Source organism: Salmo trutta, chromosome 31 (assembly GCF_901001165.1).
Source record: "Salmo trutta chromosome 31, fSalTru1.1, whole genome shotgun sequence".
NCBI lineage: Eukaryota > Metazoa > Chordata > Actinopteri > Salmoniformes > Salmonidae > Salmo > Salmo trutta.
The window spans coordinates 9,204,330-9,228,971 of NC_042987.1; the positions used below are offsets into that span (position 1 = coordinate 9,204,330).

Below are 24,642 nucleotides of genomic sequence, written 5' to 3' on the forward strand. Positions count from 1 at the left end.
CTTCTTCACCTCTCTACATTCACCCTCTCCTCCCTCTGTCCTATCGCCTCTCATTACGAAGACTTATGAAGGGAAGTCATTCTGGGGGAAAAAACCTGTCCATCTCTTCCATCCTAATCAGGGGCCCAGTACATCTTAAAGCCATTCTGATTGTAATTGGTTTGGGATCAGTTCCAAGAACCGTGATCAACCACTTTTAAAACTAGTCCCCGACTAGAGATGGAGGGAGAAGAAGGAAAGAAAACTGAAGATCCCTGGCCAGCAAAGAGGAATGATGGACAAGTGAGATACAGGGCAAAATGGGGAGAGGAAGGAGAGGTGAAGGGGATAGTGAGGGCCTTGTTAGCCTCAGTAAATATGACAGTCATTTGGTGCCTAATCTCTATGTTGGTTTTTACACAGCTGAACGGATGGAATAACTCAGCCTACAATGGACCCTCTAGGGAATACTGTCTATGTCTGGGACTGGAGTGAGGGATGAAGGGGAGGCCTGGGGGAGAGAGGGTTACGGTGCAAAATACACACACACCCCTCTGCCATGTGTTCGGCTGGGGGGTCCCCTAGGTCGAGGTTGGGGGCTGGGGGGTAAAATTAGGAAGCGTTAGGGGAGTATGGGAGGGTGTGTGTGGGGGAGGGTGTTGGTGGGTCCCACCTGTTTATCAGCTGGGTACAAGCCAGAGGGGGTACTGTGATCATTACCCCCCAACACGCACCGCCACAGCCGCTTGGGGCAAGTGTCTAGAGCATATGGGGAATGGGGAGACTAGGTCACACCTCTGCCCCAACTGCAATGGAAAACTCCCATGAGGGTACAGCCCACTAACACCCCCCCCCACACACACACACACCCTACACACAAACACACACACCATACACACACACACACACACACATACACACACACACCCTACACACACACACACACACCCACCTACACACACCCACTTACACACACACCCTACACACACACACACCTATACACACACACACACACCCACCACACACACAGACACCCTACAAGCACACACCCACCTACACACACACCCTACACACACACACACCCTACACACACACCCAACACACACATAGACACCCTACAAACACACACCCACCTACACACACACACACACACACACACCCTACACACACACACACACACACACACACACCCTACACACACACACACACACACACCCACCCACCTACACACACACACACACACACCCACACACACCCTACACACACACACACACACACGCCCACCTACACACACCCACCTACACACACACCCACCTACACACACACCCACCCACACACACACTGCAGTGCACCTGAGGCAAGGCACAAACAACCCAAGCGCACTGATTACATTTTTCCCCATTCACTGTGTGTGTTGTGTGTGTGTGTAAATGGGGTTCTCTAAGAGGGGCACACACATTTCCATAGTAATTACAGTGTGCCTCATTTAGCCTCTCAAGTTAGAAGTGTCATGATTCATTACCGCTGAAAGACATCTCTAAAATCCCATGAACACGAGCACACACACACCCACCTACACCCCCCCCCCCCCCCACACACACACACACACACACACACCTACACACCCACACAGCATTGGTTGGTCCCAGAGGAATTTTGTGCCCCCCAAGCAACAAAACATAAAGGTAAGTTCACTATAACGCAGTAAACAGGTTTTGTAAAAACTCAAAATACCTGAATAGTCTAGAGATCAACACAAACCCCCCCAAGAGCTAGACAGGAACTTAGGTTGGTTGAATGTCTGTTCAAATGGGTCGGCTTTATGTATCTGTTCTACAGTACCACTTTATATTTATAAGTACTAACACTGCATATCTGTGTATCTTGGTTCCATCTGTCATCCATAGGTAGTGAGACTCCATTGCTCCAGTACGTTCCCATCCAATTTAACAACCACATACTCCGTTATCTCTCTCTCTCCCTCCCAATCTCTCTCTCTCTCTCTCTCTCTCTCTCTCTCTCTCACACACACACACCCTCTCTCTCTCACACACCATTCTCTCTCTCTCTCTCTCTCTCCCTCCCAATCTCTCTCTCTCTCACACACACACACACCCTCTCTCTCTCACACACCCTCTCTCTCTCACATACAATTCTCTCTCTCTCTCTCTCTCTCTCTCACACACACACACACACACATACATTGCCGGTGCCCACACATACACACATGATTCACGTACACACACTCCTCCTCTCTTTCCTCTGTTCCAGTCCACTGAGGACAACAGGCTATTCCTGTCCTCCAAAAGCCACACGCTCCACATTTGCATATCAATTTGCTTTTTAATATAATACTCTGTCACTCGAGACCCATTTGTTATTCGGCTAGCGAGGTTCCACCTTCATGGAACTCCATCCATATCTCTCTCTCTCTCTCTCTCTCTCTCTCTCTCTCTCTCTACTCTTTTATTTCACCCCCTCTACCGTCTCTCTCTCTCTCTCTCTCCCCCTCTCTCTCTTTCTTCGTGGGCCCTATCTTCAGATCTGTGTAGTCTGAGTGGAGGGCTGGAAGCGAATAGAGGTTTTGCTGACAGGCAGGATGTGAGGCAGAATACACACCGGGGGTCCCTACACTGCATACTAACTAACACGCATTCAGATGAAGAAGGGAGGGAGAGGTAGGGCGAGAGAATAAAAGAGTTTAAGACAAAGAGCACACGCGAGAGAAAGGCAGAGAGATCGAGAGGGAGAAGGCGAGCTGGCCACAGTAGCTGCAGGGCTAAGGCTATCTACAACAGCATCTTCGACAGTAGCTGTAATGGCTGACTCAGGTGCCCTTGTCTGTATGATCGACACACTGGGGAAAAATCGCGCTCAACGCTACGAGAGAGAGAAGCACTCTGAAAGACTGTCTTTAGGAAGGCTGCCAAGAGGAGAGAGGGAGAAAGAGAGAGAGAGAATAGAGAGGAAGAGATCAAACGACAGAAACTTTCACAGGAAGAAATGGCTTGATCTATAGAGCGTTCAAGAGAGGGAAAGTTCTAAAAAGCAGAGAGTGATTTGTGTAAATATGGATGTTGAAATATCCTTGAAACTAAAAACACAGAGACACACAGAGATCAATCCACTGTTCAAACACATATCCGGCAGAGACAGCTCAAAGTCAAATAAAGTTGCTGTGTGTGTTTTCCGTGTAACCTTGGCTGTATCTTAACTTGCATCCACAGCTAATAAAGGCAGTGTAAACGGGAACTGTATCATTCAATGTGTTTTATATGACAAGCAAGCTTTTATGAGATTAGTCAAAGACCTCAGAGCGTAGAAGGAGAAATTGATATACTCAGGGAGGAAGAAATAGACCTACAGAGGGGGGCCAATACACACACACATCTGACGTTGTACTTCTCCACTTGCCCTCCACTGTAGCCCAGAGTTGTGGGTTGTACATGTACAGTATATACAGTGCATTCGGGAATTTATTCAGACCCATTGACTTTTTCCACATTTTGTTACATTACAGCCGTACTCTAAAATTGATTAAATTGTTTTTTTCCCCTCATCAATCTATACTCAAATCCCCATGATGACAAAGCAAAAACAGGTTATTAGAAATTTTTGCTCATGTTTTCGAAATAAAAAACGGAAATATTACATTTACATAAGTATTTAGACCCTATACTCAGTACTTTGTTGAAGCACCTTTGACAGCGATTACAATCGAGAGTCTTAGGTATGACTCTACAAGCTTGGCACACCTGTAATTGGGGAGTTTCTCCCCAAATGGATGGGGAGCGTTGCTGCACAGCTATTTTCAGGTCTCTCCAGAGATGTTCGATCGGTTCATGTCCGGGCTTTGGCTGGTTCAGTCAAAGACATTCAGAGACTTGTCCCGTAGCCACTCCTGCGTTGTCTTGGCTGTGTTGGGGTTGTTTTCCTGTTGGAAGGGGAACCTTCACATCAGTCTGAGGTCCTGAGCCCTCTGGAGCAGGTTTTCATCAAGGATCTCTCTGTACTTTGTTCTGTTCATCTTTCCCTCAATCCTGACTAGTCTCCCAGTTGCTGTCGCCGAAAAACATCCCCACAGCTTCCATCTGGCCACTCCACCATAAAGGCCTGATTGGTGGAGTGCTGCTGTCCTTCTGGAAGGTTCTCCCATCTCCACAGAGGAACTGTGGAGCTCTGTCAGAGTGACCATTGCGTTCTTGGTCACCTCCCTGGCCAAGGCCATTCTTCCCCGATTGCTCAGTTTGGCTTCTTCCATTTAAGAATGATGGAGGCCACTGTGTTCTTGGGGACCTTCAATGCTGTAGAAATGTTTTGGTACCCTTCCCCAGATTTGTGCCTCGACACAATCCTGTCTCGGAGCTCTACGGACAATTCCTTCGACCTCTTAGCTTGGTTTTTGCTCTGACATACACTGTCAACTGTGGGACCTTATATAGACAGGTGCCTTTCCAAATCATGTCCAATCAATTGAATTTACCACAGGTGGACTCCAATGAAAACATCTCAAGGATGATCAATGGAAACAGGATGCACCTGAGCTCAATTTTGAGTCACATAGCAAAGGGTCTGAATACTTATGTAAAATATATATATTTTTTATTTTTATTTTATTTAACTAGGTAGGTCAGTTAAGAACAAATTCTTATTTACAATGACGGCCTACACTGGCCAAACCTGTACGATGCTGGGCCAATTGTGCGCCGCCCTATGGGACTCCCAATCATGGCCGGTTGTGATGCAGCCTGGATTCGAACCAGGGTGTCTGTAGTGAAGCCTCAAGCACTGAGATGCAGTGTCTTAGACTGCTGCGCCACTCGGTATTACAAAAATGTCTAAAAACCTGTTTTCGCTTTGTCATTATGGGGTATTGTGTGTGGATTGATGAGGATTTTTTATTTATTTAATCCATTTTAGAATAAGGCTGTAATGTAACAAAATGTAGAAAAAGTCAAGAGGTCTGAATACTTTCCGAATGCACTGTGTGTGTGTGTGTGTGTGTGTTTCAACATACAGTATGTGGACTACTGTGTGTTCTTGATGTGTTTGTACCTGTTAACCAACAAGCTGTTTGTCTATAATGTTCATTCAGCCCATTCAGATGAGCGAGTGTTTGCTGTGCTTTTAAAAATGTGATACCTGGTCATAATAATAATAATACATGGGACTTATATAGTGCTTTTTAAGGACCCAAAGTATTTTTACAATTAAAGAAATGAAACAAAAAAACAGGAGTCTAAACAAAAAAACATCAGACTAAACAAAAACATGAACAAAGAGAGGGGTGGGCTCAAGGAAGGGAAGGTTGGGTTGGGATTTAGCTACGAACCCGGTTTAGAGTAAGGGTTTGAGTTAGGTGGTGCTCAGTAGGGTGAAGAGAGGAGTGTCTTTGTAGTGTATTGCTTTGCTTGTGTGTACAGTCTGTGTGTGTGTGTGTGTATGTGGGGGGGGGGGGGGGGGGGGGGGGGGCTTAAGGATAGGCCTTGTCAAAGAGGTGGGGCTTTAGAAGGGACTGAAAGATGGTGATGGACTAAGAGTCACGGATGGCTGGAGGGAGGGAGTTCTCCAAGCCCTGGAGAAGGCCCTGATGCCGAAGTGCCGGAGCTTCAATCTGGGGATGACAAGGTGGCCTGCTGTGGTGGAACGGAGAGCGTGTGTGGGTTTGTAGGGGAGAAGAAGGTCTGAGAGGTGGGGGTTGGGGGGGGGGGGTGCCAGGACTTGGTGTGGGTGAAGAGTCGGGCTGCAGAGTTTTTAACCATTTGGAGCTTATGGAGGAAGCTTGAGTTGATGCCGGAGAGTACTGAGTTACAGTAGTCAAGACGGGAGGAGATGAATGCATGAGGGTTTAAGCAGCAGGACGGAAGAGGGAGGACCTGACTTTGGCAACGTTTTGGAGGTGGAAGAATTAAGATCTGACCATGTGTCTTATGGTGGTCAAAGGAGAGGGTGGAGTCCAGGATGATGCCAAGGTTGCGTGCGTGGGGGGAGGGCGAGACAGTGGTGTCGTCAATGGTGAGGGGGTGAGGTTGCCAGCTTTGGTGAGGGCGGGTTTGGTGCCTATGAGGAGGAGTTCCATTTTATCACTGTTGCGCTTGAGGAAGTTTTGTTGCATCCATGTTTGTATTGCTGAGACATTAGAACTGGGTCAAAGGTGGGTTGAGGAGGGATTTGGTGCTGAGGTAGATCTGGGTGTCATTGGCATAGCAGTGGAAGTCAAGGTTGAGGTGACGGAGGATCTGACCAAGGGGGAGGATGTAGATGATGAAGAGTAAGGGACCCAACACAGAGCCCTGGGGGACACCCTGTAGAACTGCAGCTGAGTCTGAGGTGTGGCCATTGAGGGAGACCTAGTGGGTGTGAATGTCCTTGATGTAGGGTGTGTGCCTGTGTGTGTGTGTGTGTGTGTGTGTGTGTGTGTGTGTGTGTGTGTGTGTGTGTGTGTGTGTGTGTGTGTGTGTAGTGAGGGTGTGTGTGAGCTGACTACACAGAACAAGCCCAGTTCCAGTTGAGCTGATGTGATGAGTTTACTATTCACAGAAGAAGACAGCCAGAAGACTACTGTAGCCACTTTGCTTCACCATCTAAAGGCCAAGGCAAAACTATCGGTGGCTGACACTGAAAAAAAAACAGACATTTAAAAGATGTTTGGTTTCTCTGACAATAAAGCAACGTAAGTATCTCATGACAATAACAATCCAAATAGGAGTAGGAAGGAAGAAGGGTTACAACATAAAGAGAAAGAGAAGAAAATACAAAAACCCTCCACAAAATCCCTTATAAATCTTTCCGTTGTTCCTATGTAAACTCCAGACTGTCCTGTGTCTTTGTTAGCCGGCGTGTGAAGCAGGCAAGCAGGCAGGCAGGCATATGTCTGTGTGTCCTTATCATAGTCTCTCTTCACAGGAGGTGCATGGTGAGCTATGTGCCCTGGTGGTCCAGCCTGTACTCACTACACTAATCTCCCCTGTGACACAGACAAAGACACTGCCCTTATATTGCCCTGCCTGGGACGTCGCCTATTGCCTTCTATTGCCTCGGCTGCTAATCCCTCTGACAGACACGCGCACATAAAGATTACGACTTCATGCATGCGCACACACACAAATGCAAGTGTGCACACACACACTCTCTCACATACACACACACACACACACACAGTGATCATTGATGAGAGAGTGTGTCGAGAGGAGATCAGACAATCTCTAATCACATCGCCTGTGTGACATACTGCTAATAGGATGGACTTGAGAACAGGGTCTCTCTCTTTCTCCCTCTCTCTCTCTCTCTCTCTCTCTCTCTCTCTCTCCCTATCCCTTTCTCTCTTGCTCTCTCCATCTCTCTCCACCCCTCCCCCCCTTCATTCTCTTCTAATCAATGGGAGTGGGTCTTCAGATTAAAGGTAATGTTAATCAGAGAATAACACAAACGCACCCAGACACACACCCCACTGGGCAAAAATGTCAATTCAACGTCAATTCAACGTCAATTTCCTTGAAATGACGTGGAAACAACATTGATTCAACCAGTCTGTGCCCAGTAGGACAGCACACAAAAAAGAACGCATACAGACAGCCACTAAAGTCCCGCTGTGTTTCATCATGACTCACAATAACAGGTATCCCATTTAATATCAAGCTATTAGATCAAATGTAATTAAGGTGAATTAGAAACATTGATTAAATTCAATCTCACAATTTCATGCCCAAACTAAGCTTCAAAACACCATCTGATAAAGATTGTATTTCTACTCTATAATATTGAATCCATTTGACTGCAGTTTTACAATAACATAACCCTGGGGTTCAGAGAGCCACAGTAATTCTAATGTCTGAAACAAAGGAAGCGAGTGAGGCCGAAAATAGAGGGTGAGAGAAAAATGCACCTGTCTTTTCCTACTAGCACTGACTTTGAAGATAACTACTTTGTTGAAGGACAAATATACTTACTACGATTGTGATGTGTAGTTGTCTCACCTAGCTATCTGAAGATGAATACTAAATTACTAAAATGTCAAACGAGAGAAAAGAGAGAGCAAATGGCACCCGGGCCTTATCTTTTACCCCTTCTCCCCCTCTCCCTCCTTTCTTCTCCCTCCTCCCATCTGGCGTCCAGCCAAAAGCTCTTCTGACCGCTTTAGAAAAAGATTTACTCAGCCAGAGGTAATTATTAGGAAGGGGAAATGATTAGCAATAGAGTTATGGAATATAAATCTGTCTGTGTTTCATTAAACGTGTTCGGGAAACATTTCATTTTGCACTAATTCACGAGAGTAAGTGGAGTCCCAGACGAGATGAGAAGGGGAGTAAGAGAGAAGAGGAGAAAAGAGAGAGAAAGGAAAGGACGGGTCAGAATGTTGCATACGTCAAACAGCCATGTTAGTGATAGAAAAGGGAGAGAAGAGAGAAAAAGAAAGAGACCGATCAAATATAATTGTTATTGGTCACATGTGCCGAATACGACGGGTGTAGACTTCAGCGTGAAATGCTCGCTTACGAGCCCTTCCCAATGATGCAGAGTAAAAAAAAGAAAATAGTAACACAAGAAGAATAAAATGCACAAGAATGAAGCTATATACAGATCAATGTACGTGGATACAAGGTATTGGAGGTAGCTACTGTATGTGTTTCCCAACCGCTCCCTGAAAAACGCTCCTCGCTCACAGTGTCACACCCTGATCCGTTTTACCTGTCCTCGTTATTGTCTCCACCCCCTCCAGGTGTCGCTTGTTTTCCCCAGTGTATTTATCCCTGTGTTTCCTGTCTCTCCGTGCCAGTTCGTCTTGTATGTTTCCAAGTCAACCAGCGTTTTTTCCCCATTCTCCTGCTTTTTGCATTCTCATTTTTCTAGTCCTCACAGTTTTGACCCTTGCCTGTTTCTGGACTTTGTACCCGCCTGTCTGACCATTCTGCCTGCCTTGACCACGAGCCTGTCTGCCACTCTGTACCTCCTGGACTCTAATCTGGTTTTGACCTTTCACCTGTCCACGACTAATTATCTTGCCTACCCCTTTGGATTAATAAACATTGTAAGACTCCAACCATCTGCCTCCTGTGTCTGCATTTGGGCCTCACCTTGTGCCTTGATACACAGCAGAAGAAAATGCAGCTCCAAATTCACTCCATTCATTAAAATCACCATTTAACCAACACCCATCTATTTTTGTGACTACCTGGACCTACCATTTGGTTTTGAAGTATTTGAATTAAGCATTTTTTAATAAACACCATGAAAAGGTGAGTGTAAGAAGCGCTCATCATTTAAAATAGGCTACGTGTCATGTTAAACAGCATATAAACACTCTAAATAGGTCAGGAGCCAGACAGGGAGACTAAGAAGGAACTCAAATGAATTATTTAGGCTATATTATTCAACTATTATTTCAATTATTTCAAGGCTATAGTCTACAAAGAAATAAATTGTGAAGAATTTGCGAGTGCGACACACTAGGCTGGCAGGAACATAATGCGCTCAGCACTTTATTAACAACATTTAGTTGTATTAAATCTATAAGTCTATAAATTGCGCATATAGGCTGCGACTTACTTAGAATTAAATAAAAATGGATTATTACGCTTAGTGCCCTTGAATTCAGTTTTAGAATCACGACTTTGGCCATGCGATGGTGCCTGGAGAGCAGGCCAGCAGCAGAGAATACCCTCTCCACGCTTGCAGAGCCACTGGGGATGCTATACACCATTCGGGCCACTCTTACCAGGCTGGGCAGGGATGCGAAGTTGTTTTAAAAAATGTCTATAGGTAGGCCCAAAAGTTTGAAAGAGGTAATATGCCAGCAGGCCTATTGGGCCAAAATCAATGATAGCCTATTGTATAGATAGAACGAAAATGAACAAAACTTTTAAGATATCATATTTTTTGGTTTATAGATACTTTGCTACAATGACACACTATGCTAGCTACCCACATTGTTCCTTTCTGTTAGCATGTGCACATAGAACACCATCATGCTTTTGGGATTTGTGTCTTTTCACATTCCACAATGATTCTTTAGTTGTGGACACCACATCGCCGCACTCCCTCTCTTGCTCTTGGTCCTCCTTGTAAGTCACCTTGATTTTGCACACGTTTCATCCGTTTCTTTATGAAAATATGTAGCGAACTCAATGACAGTAGCTAAAGCAAGGGGCTATAGCAGCACACTAGTAGCTGAGCGCTAACTGGAGCAGTACTGGAGCGATATTGGAGCGGGTGAGAAGGCCGATGCTCCAGCCTTTGGGAAACTCGATTGGCGCTCCAGTGAATGTGGGGACCAACAGCCCATATCAGTATATAGACCTATCATCACATCATGGTTCCTTTTTTTATTGTGACAGGTAGCCCTAAATGTGCTGCAGCATAGCCTATGCTACAATAATATTAAGACTGAATCCGCATCTAATTTACACATCTCCATCTGGCTTTCAGGGGTTTTTGTTTTTTATTGCAGCTCTAGAGTTTTAAAACACTCCTATATCGTTGCTTGAAATCAGTGTGCAAGCCCTCTCTCACAGTCTTCCTCTATCTGCATCAATTCCATTCAATCTGCATCCAAAATAGATAATCCTGTTCAATGCTGATAGCCGATATAGGCCTATACAGTCCATTCGGAAAGTATTCAGACCCCTTGACTATTTCCACATTTTGTTATGTTACAGCCTTATTCTAAAATTGATTAAATTGTTCCTTCTCCCCCTCATGAACCGACACACAATACCCCATAATGACAAAGCAAAAACAGATTTTTACAAATGTTTGCAAAAAAACTACAACAGAAATATTACATTTACCTAAGTATTCAGACTCTTTACTCAGTACTTTGTTGAAGCACCTTTGGCAGGGATTACAGCTTCGAGTCTTCTTGGGTACAAGCTTGGTACACCTGCATTTTAGGCGTTTCTCCCATTCTCCTCTAAAGATCCTTTCAAGCTCTGTCAGATTGGATGGGGAGCGTCGCTTCACAGCTATTTTCAGGTCTCTCTAGAGATGTTCGATTGGGTTCAAGTCCGGGCTCTGGCTGGGCCACTCAAGGACATTCAGAGACTTGTCACGAAGCCAATCCTGCATTGTCTTGGCTGTGTGCTTAGGGTCGTTGTCCTGTTGGAAGGTGAACCTTAGCCCCAGTCTGAGGTCCTGAGCACTCTGGAGCTGGATCACTCCGTACTTTGCTCCATTCATCTTTCCCTCGATCCTGACTAGTCTCCCAGTCCCTGCCGCTGAAAAACATCCCCACAGCATGATGCTGCCACCACCATGCTTCACCGTAGGGATGGTGCCAGGTCTCCTCCAGACATGACGCTTGGCATTCTGGCAAAAAGTTCAATCTTGGTTTCATCAGACCAGAGCATCTTGTTTCTCATGGTCTGAGAATACTTTAGGTGCCTTTTGGCAAACTCCAAACAGGCTATCATGTGCCTTTTACTGAGGAGTGGCTTCCATCTGGCCACTTTACCATAAAGACCTGATTGGTGGAGTGCTACAGAGATGGTTGGCCTTCTGGAAGGTTCTCCCATCTCCACAGTGGAATTCTGGAGCTCTGTCAGACTGACCATCGAGTTCTTGGTCACCTCCCTGACCAAGGCCCTTATCCCCCGATTGCTTAGTTTGACCTTATATAGACCAGTGTGTGCCTTTCCAAATCATGTCCAATCAATTGAATTTACCACAGGTGGACTCCAATCAAGTTGTAGAAACATCTCAAGGATGATCAATGGAAACAGGATGCACCTGAGCTCAATTTCGAGTCTCATAGCAAAGGGTCTGTATACATATGTAAATAAAGTATTTCTTTATTTTATAATTTAAAAATGAGCAAACATTTATAAAAACCTGTTTTCACTGTCTTTATGGGGTACTGTGTAAAAAAAGGCTCCTTAGCTCTTGGAGTCCCATGCAGGAAACGCTAGAATAACTTTCTGGACATAATTTTTTTTGCATTTATTATACCAATAGACTATTCGAAAAGGGACGCAAGCTCTTGTTTGCTGAATGCTAAATACAGCAGCCAATAGACCTCACGGGTAGTTTGAAAGAAGAGCGAACGCGTGATGGTGTTAGACTATAGTAGTTATTTATTCAGACCCGTAATTATTCAAACCTCATGAAGAGAAGTAGAAGCCATCTGCATCTCATTCTCGTCCTATATTATTATTCAAGCATATCATTAGAATGATAAAGATAAGGGCAACAAAACATATTTCATTTAACTGTTGAAAGTGAGGAAGGTATGAAGCAACACTAGAGAAAGAGGAGGTAGGCTAATAACATTGGGGGAAATATTCTGAAACCAATTTATCCATTTCGCTAGCCTATACTTGTAACTTTGTAGGCCGCATGTGCTGCACCAGAATCATATGTTCTCTACCTGCTTTATCATGGTTTGAACGAGGTGTGTAATTCCAATCATATTATAATACAGTCCTCACTTAAAAAGATTAGCCTGGGGCCTCCCGTGTGGCGCAGCAGTCTAAAGTACTGCATCGCAGTGCTAGAGGCGTCACTACAGTCCTGGGTTCGATCCCGGGCTGTATTATAATCGGCTGTGATCGGGCGCCGCACAATTGGCCCAGCGTCGTTGGGGGAGGGTTTGGACGGGGGGCGGGGTTTACTTGGCTCATTGCGCTCTAGCGACTCCTTGTGGTGGGCCGGGTGCCTGCAGGCTGACCCTGTTGTCAGGTGAATGGTATTTCCTCCAACACATTAGTGTGTCTGGCTTCCGAGTTAAGTAGGCAGATGTTAAGAAGCGCGGTTTGGCGGATCATGTTTCAGAGGACGCATGACTCGACCTTTGTCGCCCGATCACGTTGGGGTGTTGTAGCGATGAGACAAGATCAAAATTATGGAGAAAAAGGAGAAAAACAATTTCCAGAAGATTTGCCTAGAAAATGAAATCGTACACTAATGATAGCATACACTACAGTTAGGGAACAACGGGAAAGTAATTCTGCTTTGAAAGTTGATCAACCTATACCTTTTGAGAAAATGGCCCTTGAATGTTTTGGTACCTAATGGAGAGTTCTTCTTTGTCTACACCCATTCAGCATCGTTCAGACCCTTTTAAGCCTTAGCCCCACCCATCTCTTTAAGGATTCACATGTGAGGCTATATACTAATAACCAAAGATTTCAAGACTAAAGACTGGTTTACACTACAGGTGTGTTCGTAAATGTAATCTAGAGTGCCAGAGTGTGCTCTGTGCGTTCGGAAACTCAGAGCATTGTTAGATTGGCTGTTTGTAAATTCAGAGCGTTTTGCTCTCGGAGCACACACTAGACGCTCTGGCTGAAAAGTATGGTTGATCCGAGCGTTCTGACCTAACAACAACAGTCAAGCACCCAAGCTAACAGGCTAACGTTGGCTAGCTTGCTAGCTACTTCCAGACACAAATGAGAGAACAGCTCACTGACCATTTTAATCACCCTAGCAGAGCTGGTTAGGCTGTTTTCATGTTATCCAGAGTATTGGTTATTGCAACTGTGCTGCTGGCAACAATTTAATTACGCTTGTTTTACCAATGTTTATTGACACCGGCCATATTCAACGGGTGTTGTGCGTTCGTAAATTCGTCAGTTATTCTGCGCTCTGGCACACTCCGATGAGAGTGCTCTGAAATCAGAGTAGATTACCAGAGCAAATTTACCAGCTACGTATATGACAGTTGTTGCATTGACATTATAAACATTCTATTGAAATAGTTACTTGCATAGTGGAGTCTTTTGTTTAGGCATGTAGCTAGCTAGCTAAACAATGTACCATAATCTCAACTCATAACGTTACTAGCTAGCTAGCTAACAGTACACGAACTTGAAATGAAAATGACTTTCTGACTAAGTTAAAAACATGTAATATCTGAAAATGTAGCTAGCTAGACTCTCACCCGTATACATGGATGGACGCTTCTCCCTCTCTGTCATGGATGCCATGTAATCCGGAGCCTTCTGTGTGTTCTCTTTTTGACTCCGTCTGCATATTTGCAATCAAAGGCCAGCATTTTGTCCATAGCTATCATACTCTAATTCCATTGATTTCAAAACTCAGTCCTCCAGAAAGTGGAGAGCAACGTTTTGTCACCAAAGCCCCATATACTACCCACCACTGTGACCTGTACGCTCTCGTTGGCTGGCCCTCGCTTCATACTCGTCGCCAAACCCACTGGCTCCAGGTCATTTACAAGACCCTGTCATCTACAAGACCCCCTTATCTCAGCTCGCTGGTCACCTAGCAGCACCCACCTGTAGCACCCGCTCCAGCAGGTACATCTCACTGGTCACCCCCAAAGCCAATTCCTCCTTCGGCCGCCTCTCCTTCCAGTTCTCTGCTGCCAATGACTGGAACAAACTACAAAAATCTCTGAAACTGGAAATGCTTATCTCCCTCAATAGCTTTAAGCACCAGCTGTCAGAGCAGCTCACAGATTACTGCACCTGTACATAGCCCATCTATAATTTAGCCCAAACTACTACCACTTCCCCTACTGTATTTATTTATTTTGCTCCTTTGCACCTCATTATTTCTATTTCTACTTTGCACTTTCTTCTACTGCAAATCTACCATTCCAGTGTTTTACTTGCTATATTGTATTTAATTCGCCACCATGGCCTTTATTTGCCTTTACCTCCCTTATCTCACCTCATTTGCTCACATTGTATATAGACTTATTTTTCTACTGTATTATTGACTGTATGTTTGTTTTATTCCATGTGTAACTCTGTGTTGTTGTATGTGTCAGACTGCTTTGCTTTATCTTGGCCAGGTCGCAATTGTAAATGAGAACTTGTCCTCAAATTGCCTACCTGGTTAAATAAAGGTAAAAAAAACAACAACAAAAAACAACAAAAAATACATAAGCAGTTCTACTACATGATATCTTTAAAAAAATACGTGTTATAAAGGATTACCTACACATACTGATCTTGTTATGGACAGAAGCATGCTACACGGCAGACTAATCCGAACTCACCTCTCGGCATGTCGAACCCACTCATTATCTCAACCAATCGTGGCTAGAGGGAAGGTTGTTCGCTTTTTCCATGGCTAAACCAACTAGGCTCGTAATTTAACAATTTTATTTGTATTTACAGATGGCATAGAAGTTTGTTGATATTAAGACACATGAAAGTTCACATGTTCCAGAAGGCATTTCTGCCCAAAAACGCATTTTGATTAAAAACAAAGGTTTACGTTCAAATGGCGCTCTTGCGAAGGGGAAGGGTGGAGGGATGTTCTCATTATCATTAAGGGAAGTCTGTTTTGACATCCATAATGTGTATCGAGCTATGTCTAATTAACTTAACCACACTCCACTGCATGAGTTGGTTACAGTCTCAGAGCAAGGCAACATACCATGGGTTGGGTGACAGTGTGTTTCATTCTAAAATCACTAATAATACATAAATAATATAATAATATATGCCATTTAGAAGACGCTTTTATCCAAAACGACTTCATTTTAAGCATGTCGGATATACACACACACACACACACAAAAACCACACACACACATAAACAACCACACACACACTTTCCTCTCATCCCTATAGGCTATTGCCAGTCCTTCTAGAACATCTGGCCAAGGTATTATTATGATAGTTTTTAAACCTGCTCAGACTAGCTTTTATTCACTTGTTTGTGAGCTAGTTAGTTTGTCGGGTTTTTGCACACAAAGCAGTATCTAATAGCCCAAAGCTTACCCATAACTATTCAAAGAGCTGTAGGCTGCCAACACACACACACACACACACACACACACACACACACACACACACACACACACACACACACACACACACACACACACACACACACAGACATTCAGCAGCTGCCTCATTAGAAGTGGGCTTTTGAATGGCCACTCCAAAACAGACTCTCCTGGCTCACAATCATCATTAGTGCCATTACATAGAAAACAGCCTGGCGCTAACCTCTCTGCCACAGGGCTGTGTGTGTGTGTGTGTGTGTGTGTGTGTGTGTGTGTGTGTGTGTGTGTGTGTGTGTGTGTGTGTGTGTGTGTGTGTGTGTGTGTGTATGTATGTGTGTGTCAATAACATCTCTGCAAAACCACAGTTTCTCCAGCCAACAAACAAGACCAGAGGCTTCTGGCATAGAGAACCACTATGAGCCAGGAAACTGCCCGTGCAAGAAATACAATGGCTACTATTCAACTCCCAACAGACAGGACTTGGCATATTTTGGCAGAGAGGACCAGGAAGCTGCCTGTGTGGGAGAAGATTCTGGCACAAAATGGCTCCTGGGGCGTGCATCTCCCAGGTGGGTGGTGGATGACCTGAGCTGAAACAATAGTAAATCTCCGTAAAATGAGAAGCCTTTAATCTATGCTTCTCTACTTCCCCTACCACCCCCCTCTCTCTTTCCTCTCCTTTACTTTCATCTCTCTCTCTTTGTTTACCTTCTGTTCTAGTTTCCTTCTCTACTTCCTACATAGGCTCTCTCTCTCCTTATAAGTGACAGTGTTCAGATCTGCATGCATTTTCCTTTCTCTCCTGGATGCTTCCTTTCTGTCATTAAATTTGAAGAATAACCTAAGGCCTTGTAACAGATGCTGATGTCTTAAAAGAGTCCCCTCAAACACACACACACACACACACACACACACACATATACACACACCCCTCTACCAGATGCTATTGTGTAGAGAACTCCTGCCCTGACAGAGACACCTCTCCTCCTCTATTAGCCAGACTAAAAAGTCTTCCTTCTAAATCTGTCCATTACTAAGACATCTTACTCTCCTCGCATAGCAGGTCAATACCTCTCCCTCTCCATCCTTTTGTCAGAGAGACATGAAAAGAAAGTGAGAGAGCTGAAAACCATCTAAAAACGCCAAATATTTCATGTCTTTCCCTCTGTCCGTCCGTTTCTAGTTAACCTGTTAGGGTATAGGGGGCAGTATTTTCACAGCTGGATAAAAAAATGTACCCGATTTAATCTGGTTACTAATCCTACCCAGTAACTACAATATGCATATATGCTTATTATATATGGATAGAAAACACCCTAAAGTTTCTAAAACTGTTTGAATGGTGTCTGTGAGTATAACAGAACTCATTTGGCAGGCAAAACCCTGAGACAGATTCTGACAGGAAGTGGATACCTGATGTGTTGAATTGACTTTAAGCCTATACCATTGAAAAACAAAGGGGCTGAGGAATGTTTTGGCACTTCCTATTGCTTCCACAAGATGTCCCCAGCCTTTACAAAGTGTTTTGAGTCTTCTACAGTGAGATCTGACCGAAGAAGAGCCTTGGAACGGTGATGGCCCATTAGACACCTGGCGTGCGAGTTCATGTTGGGTACTCTCATTCCGAAACGTTTTAAAAGAGAACCCAATGGTCCGCCTTGAATTTTATTCATGTTCTGGTTAAAAAAGGCCCTAATGATTTATGCGATACAACGTTTGACATGTTTGAACGAACGTAAATATATTTTTTCCGTTCGTGAAGTGAAGTGAAGTCCGGCTGGCTTAGATCATGTGCTAACAACACGGAGCTTTTTGGACATAAATGATGAGCTTTTTTGAACAAAACTACATTCGTTATGGACCTGGGATTCTTTGGAAGTGACATCTGATGAAGAGAATCAAAGGTAATGGATTATTTACATAGTATTTTCGATTTTAGATCTCTACAACATGGCGGTTAGTCTGTATCGCAGTTCGTATTTTTCTGGGCGCAGTGCTCAGATTATTGCAAAGTGTGATTTCCCAGTAAGGTTAATTTTAAATCTGGCAAGTCGATTGCGTTCAAGAGATGTAAATCTATAATTCTTTGAATGACAATATAATACTTTACCAATGTTTTCTAATATTAATTCATTATTTTGTTGTCATGACTTGACTGCCGGTATTGGAGGGAAACGATTTCCTGAACATCAACGCCATAGTAAAACGCTGTTTTTAGATATAAATATGAACTTGATAGAACTAAAAATGCATGTATTGTCTAACATAATGTCCTAGGAGTGTCATCTGATGGAGATTGTAAAAGGTTAGTGCATAATTTTAGCTGATTTTATGGTTTTGGTGACGCCTGTCTTTGAATCGACAATACATTACACACAGCTATTGTCAATGTACTCTCCTAACATAACCTAACTTTATGCTTTCCCCGTAAAACCTTTTTGAAATCGGACAACGTGGTTAGATTAAGGAGATGTTTATCTTTCAAAGGGTGTAAGTTAGTTGTATGTTTGAGAAATTTGAATTTTGACATTTATTTGGTTTCAAATTTGCCGCTCTTGAAATGCACCTGTTGTTGATAGGGTGCGCCACGGGTGGCACGCTAACGTCCCACATAGCCCCAAGAAGTTAAAGAAAGAGGGAGAAGGAGCGAGAAAGAAAGAGTGGGCTGAATAGGCTTTCAGATGGTTAACGTTCCCGTCACCTCCAGACACCTAAAACACGACAGAGACGAAGACTTCCTGTTCCCTTTCTGACAGTTGAGTCATTCAGGGTGCTATCAGCCAATCAGGTTAGTGCATATTGAATACATAGCTAGAGGCAGTTAGAATGATGAGCTCGACTGGTTGATTTGAGTTAATGTATAACTCCTTATGGCACATCTGTCTGATTTCATCTTGAGAGGAATCACCTTGAGAGGAATCATCTTGAGAGGAATCACCTTGAGAAGAATCACCTTGAGAAGAATCACCTTGAGAAGAATCACCTTGAGAAGAATCACCTTGAGAAGAACCACCTTGAGAGGAATCACCTTGAGAGGAATCACCTTGAGAAGAGTCTCTCATGGCTCCTCCAGTGGATCAAACTTCTCTGAGACTTTAAAACAATGTTTTATGGTCTAAAAACCATAAGACTTTGAAACAGATGGCCTAGCCCTAAAACAACTTCTCGCCACTCCTCGACAACTTCTACATTAAAAACACAAACAAACAACAATCAAACTCGACGGGGATCTGGCATCCGACCAATGCCTGGGGTGTTGTTTGGTGAGCTCCTTACATCTCTCTGAGGGAGAGAGGCATGGCGGCAAGAGAGAATCATTAGTAGAGAACGGGGAGGCACACGCGCGCGCACGCACACACACACACACACACACACACACACACACACACACACACACACACACACACACACACACACACTACAGACACAATACAGACATGCACGAGTACAGAACTGACGACACGTAACAACTTCTCTAACAAATTCTGAGGGAACTAAAAAAATTAATGGGGGAACGGTTTGACGAGTACACACCATCTGCTGATTCCATCGCATGCCAGTCGCTCGCATTGTTCCCACCTGTCAGCCTGCCAACTAGCCCGCGGACAAAGCCCTAGCAGTAAAACGCTACACACACACCATACACAGAACGCAATAACTACACCTAACTATGTCATTCTCGCTGGCACCATAAGTAGAAAAAGTGTTGATAGGGGACAGAATGCGGTCGGACCATCAAATAATTAGCTAACACATGACAGAATTTCCACGTGGGCGAGGATATTGGAATGAAATCAAAGCCTACTGGATTATAACTTGTTTTTAACCAAGACAGAAGAATGTATTACTGACTTTTTCCTACATAACATAGGTACAGCAGATCGCCTTATTGTAACAAAGGAAACAGAGGAACGAATAGTACAGATAGCACTACAAGTTGTGCCATAGAGGCACAGAATAAGTTAGGAAAAACAAAAATAAATGGAGAATCTTATTCAAGAAAGATCAGGTGTAATATAAAATGAAAATAAAGTGAACTGGATGGAATATGGGGGAAAATGGACCAAATTATTAAACCAAACATCTGCAAAAAATAATTGACAAAAACGTGGTACGAATGATGGAGTCATCGATGATTCAACAAACAATATTTTGAACGAGGAATAAAAATACTTGAAACATCATGTTTTCATTTCAGTCTCCTTCATCTCCACTAACTGATTCAGAGGGGTTGGGTTAAATGCAGAACACACATTTGAGTTGAACACATTCAGTTGGACAACTTACGAGGTATCCCCCCTTCCCTTACTGAAGTTAATTGTACGCTTACATTTTATTTATTTTTATAATACAAAATGAACAACTGTACATGTGAAGGCCAAATTACAGAGGAGGAACTTCTTGATGCAATTAACGCCTTTAAGTCCAGAAAAACTCCAGGACTGGATGGCATAACAGTTAAGGTATATCTAATCTTTTTGTTATGTACTCAGAGGTCCGTTATTAGCATGTTTAACCACTCCTATAAAAATGATAGATTATCAGATACTCAGCAAGAAGGTCTGATTTTACTGTTACAGAAACAGGACCCAGGTGGTAAATATAAGGATACAGCCCACCTAGAAAACTGGAGGCCCCTTACATTGGAGGTAATATCAGAAAAGTACTGGAAACAATAGAACACTATCACAAATTTGGGAAACTGGGCGGCCTGGTATTCATAGCTGATTTTGAAAAGGCCTTTGATAAAGAACGACTAGAATTTGTATATAAATGCCTGGACAATTTACATTTTGGAGAATCTCTTATACAATGGGTATAAGAGATTCTTATGTAAAGTAACCCTAGGTGTAAAATAGTAAATACTGGCTGCTCCTCAGAAAGCATACTATACAGTTGAAGTCGGAAGTTTACATACACTTAGGTTGGAGTCATTAAAACTGGTTTTTCAACCGCTCCACAAATTTCTTGTTAACAAACTATAGTTCTGGCAAGTCAGTTAGGATATCTACTTTGTGCATGACACAAGTCATTTTTCCAACAATTGTTTACAGACAGATTATTTCACTTATAATTCACTGTATCACAATTCCAGTGGGTCAGAAGTTTACATATACTAAGTTGACTGTGCCTTTAAACAGCTTGGAAAATTCCAGAAAATTACGTCATGGCTTTAGAAGCTTCTGATAGGCTAATTGACATAATTTGAGTCAATTGGAGGTGTACCTGTGGATGTATTTCAAGGCCTACCTTCAAACTCAGTGCCTCTTTGCTTGACATCATGGGAAAATCAAAAGAAATCAGCCAAGACCTCATGCAAAAAATGTAGACCTCCACAAGTCTAGTTCATCCTTGGGAGCAATTTCCAAATGCCTGAAGGTACCACGTTCATCTGTACAAACAAGAGTACGCAAGTATAAACACCATGGGACCACACACCCGTCATACCGCTCACGAAGGAGACACGTTCCGTCTCCTAGAGATGAACGTACTTTGGTGCGAAAAGTGCAAATCAATCCCAGAACAACAGCAAAGGACCTTGTGAAGATGCTGGAGGAAACAGGTACAAAATATCTATATCCACAGTAAAACGAGTCCTATATCGACATAACCTGAAAGGCCGCTCAGCAAGGAAGAAGCCACTGCTTCAAAACCACCATAAAAAAGCCAGACTATGGTTTGCAACTGTACATGGGGACAAAGATCGTAATTTTTTGAGAAATGTCCTCTGGTCTGATGAAACAAAAATAGAACTCTTTGGCCATAATGACCATCGTTATGTTCGGAGGAAAAAGAGGGAGGCTTGCAAGCTGAAGAACACCATCCCAACCGTGAAGCACGGGGGTGGCAGCATCATGTTGTGGGGGTGCTTTGCTGCAGGAGGGACTGGTGCACTTCACAAAATAGATGGCATCATGAGGCAGGAAAATTATGTGGATATATTGAAGCAACATCTCAAGGCATCAGTTAGGAAGTTAAAGCTTGGTCACAAATGGGTCTTCCAAATGGACAATGACCCCAAGCATACTTCCAAAGTTGTGGCAAAATGGCTTAAGGACAACCAAGTCAATGTTTTGGAGTGGCCATCACAAAGCCCTGACCTCAATCCTATAGAACATTTGTGGGCAGAACTGAAAAAGCGTGTACGAGCAAGGAGGCCTACAAACCTGACTCAGTTACACCAGCTCTGTCAGGAGGAATGGGACAAAATTCACCCAACTTATTGTGGGAAGCTTGTGGAAGGCTGCCCGAAAAGTTTGACCCAAGGTAAACAATTTAAAGGCAAAGTTACCAAATACTAATTGAGTGTATGTAAACTTCTGACCCACTGGGAATGTCATGAAAGAAATAAAAGCTGAAATAAATCATTCTCTCTACTATTATTCTGACATTTCATATTCTTAAAATAAAGTGGTGATCCTAACTGACCTAAGACAGGGAATTTTTACTAGGATTAAAGGTCAGGAAGTTTAAATGTATTTGGCTAAGGTGTATGTAAACTTCCGACTTCAACTGTATAAACAAAAGTATGTGGACACTCTTTCAAATTAGTGTATTTGGCTATTTCATCCATACCCGTTGCTGATTGTTGTATAAAATTGAGCACACAGCCATACAATCTCCATAGACAAACATTGGCAGTAGAAATTCCTTACTAAAGAGTTCAGTGACTTTCAACGTGGCACCGTCATAGGATGCCACCTTTACAACAAGTCAGTTCATCAAATTTCTGCCCTGCTAGAGCTGCCCCAGTCAACTGTAAGTTCTGTTATTGTAAGTGGAAACGTCTAGGAGCAACAACGGCTCAGCCGCGAAGTGGTAGGCCACACAAGCTCACAGAACGGGACCGCTGTGTGCTGAAGTGCGTAGCGCGTAAAAATCGCCTGTCCTCAGTTGCAACATTCACTACCGAGTAACAAACTGCCTATTGCAGCAACGTCAGCACAATAACTGTTCGTAGGGAGCTTCACGAAACGGGTTTCCATGGCTGAGCAGCCACACACAAGCATAAGATCAACATGTGCAATGCCAAACGTTGTCTGGAGTGGTGTAAAGCTCGCCGTCATTGGACTCTGGAGCAGTGGAAACGAGTTCTCTGTGGTGACTTCACCATCTGGCAGTCCAACAGACCAATCTGGGAGAAAGCTAATTGCCCCAATGTATAGTGCCAACTGTAAAGTTTGGTGGAGGAGGAAAAGTGGTCTCGGGCTGTTTTTCATAGTTTGGTTTAGGCCCTTTAGTTCCAGTGAAGGGAAATCTAAACACTACCGCATACAATGACATTCTAGACATTTCTGTGCTTCTAACTTTGTGGCAACAGTTTGGGAAAGGCCCTTTCCTGTTTCATCATGACAATACCCACCTGCAAAAAGTGAGGTCCATACAGAAATGGTTTGTCGAGATCGGTGTGGAAGAACTTGACTGGCCTGCACAGAGCCCTGACCTCAATCCCATCAAACACTTTTGGGATGAATTGGAATGCCGACTCCGAGCCAGGTCTAATCGCCCAACATCACTGCTCGACCTCACTAATGCTCCTGTGGCTGAATGGAAGCAAGTCCCCACAGAAATGTTCCAACATCTAGTGTAAAGCCTTCCCAGAAGAGTGGAGGCTGTTATAGCAGCAAAGGAGGGACCAACTCTATATGTGACTTGTATCAGGAAACTAGGCATTTATCATGTGTCACTATTTCACAAGAGAGGCATTTGAAGGTAAACATTATTTTTTGGATCCAAATGGGTTTTTGGGCAGAAATGCCTTCTGGAAGATGTGAACTTTCATGTGCCTTAATAACAAACTTGTCTGCAATCTGTAAATATAAATCAAATTGTTAAATTATGAACCCAGATGGTTTAGCCACAAAAAAAGGACAAAAACCTTTCTGCTAGCCATGACTGGCTGAGATAATGGATGGGCTGAACATGCAGACAGATGAGTTCGGATTGGTCTGCCAAGTAGCATGCTTCTGTCTGTGACATGAGTTTGTGTCAGAATGTGTAGATAATCCTTTCTAACGTGGTTTTAAAAAAAGATATCACGAAGAACTGCAAAAGTGTTGCTAATGCGCTCCACTTTCCAGAGAACCAAGTTTTGAAATCAGTGGAATGCCCGGTGGAAGCAGAGTATTAAAGCTAAGGAGATGGGAAAAATTCTGCCGCTTGATTGCAAATATGCGGAGGGAGTCAAAAAGAAAACACACAGAAGGCTGTTGTATAAAACACCTGTCTCCGGATAAGCTATATCTTCAAACTAAGGGCAACCATGGCATCTGTGACAGAGAGAGACAAGTGTTCATCGATGTATACGTGTAAGAGTCTAGCTAGCTACATTTTCAGATATTATATATTTCTAATTTTGACAGAAAGTCATCTTCATTGCAAGGTAAAGTGTACTGTTAGCTGGCTCGATAGCCAACATTACGCATATGATCTGTATAGTAATATTATTTGTATCTCAGAGCCATTTGCATTGCTAATTATAGCCTAATGTTAGCTAGCTAGCTTTAGCTACCTTCAGATTCATGCAGGCTATTAAAGTTATGAGTTGGGATTATGGTTCATTGTTTAGCTAGCTAGCTAGCTACATGTTTAAACAAAATACTTCACTATGCAAGTAACCATTTCACTATACCATTTACACTTTCTGTATCCTGTGCAGGTGACAGACTTTGATTTGATTTTATATAGTGTGTGTTTACCAGAGATGGTAATGTGAAGAACAGCACCAAAGTCATATTATGATATAAGTTAGGCCAACGAGACAGTGTCCAAGTTCAATGATTCTTAGATTTGTAATTAACTCACCATTAACTTGTAAATAATGATCTTGTCGTTAGCTTTTTTCCTGTAATAATTAATACAAATTAGCTAAAGTTAAGATGTCGTCAGCTATGATATGGTCATTATGTGAACTGGCTAGCCAGCTAACTTAAAGTTAGCTAGCTAGGTAACAAGCTAGAAATGACCCA

The 24,642-nt window shown here is 43.3% G+C and overlaps 1 protein-coding gene across 2 annotated transcripts in view; it reads right to left on the minus strand.

Annotated features, from left to right (window-relative positions):
• The window catches only part of epha4b (eph receptor A4b), a 128,715-nt gene that overhangs the window by 34,836 nt on the left and 69,237 nt on the right, over positions 1–24,642 (minus strand). The gene's annotated exons all lie outside the window — the stretch shown is intronic.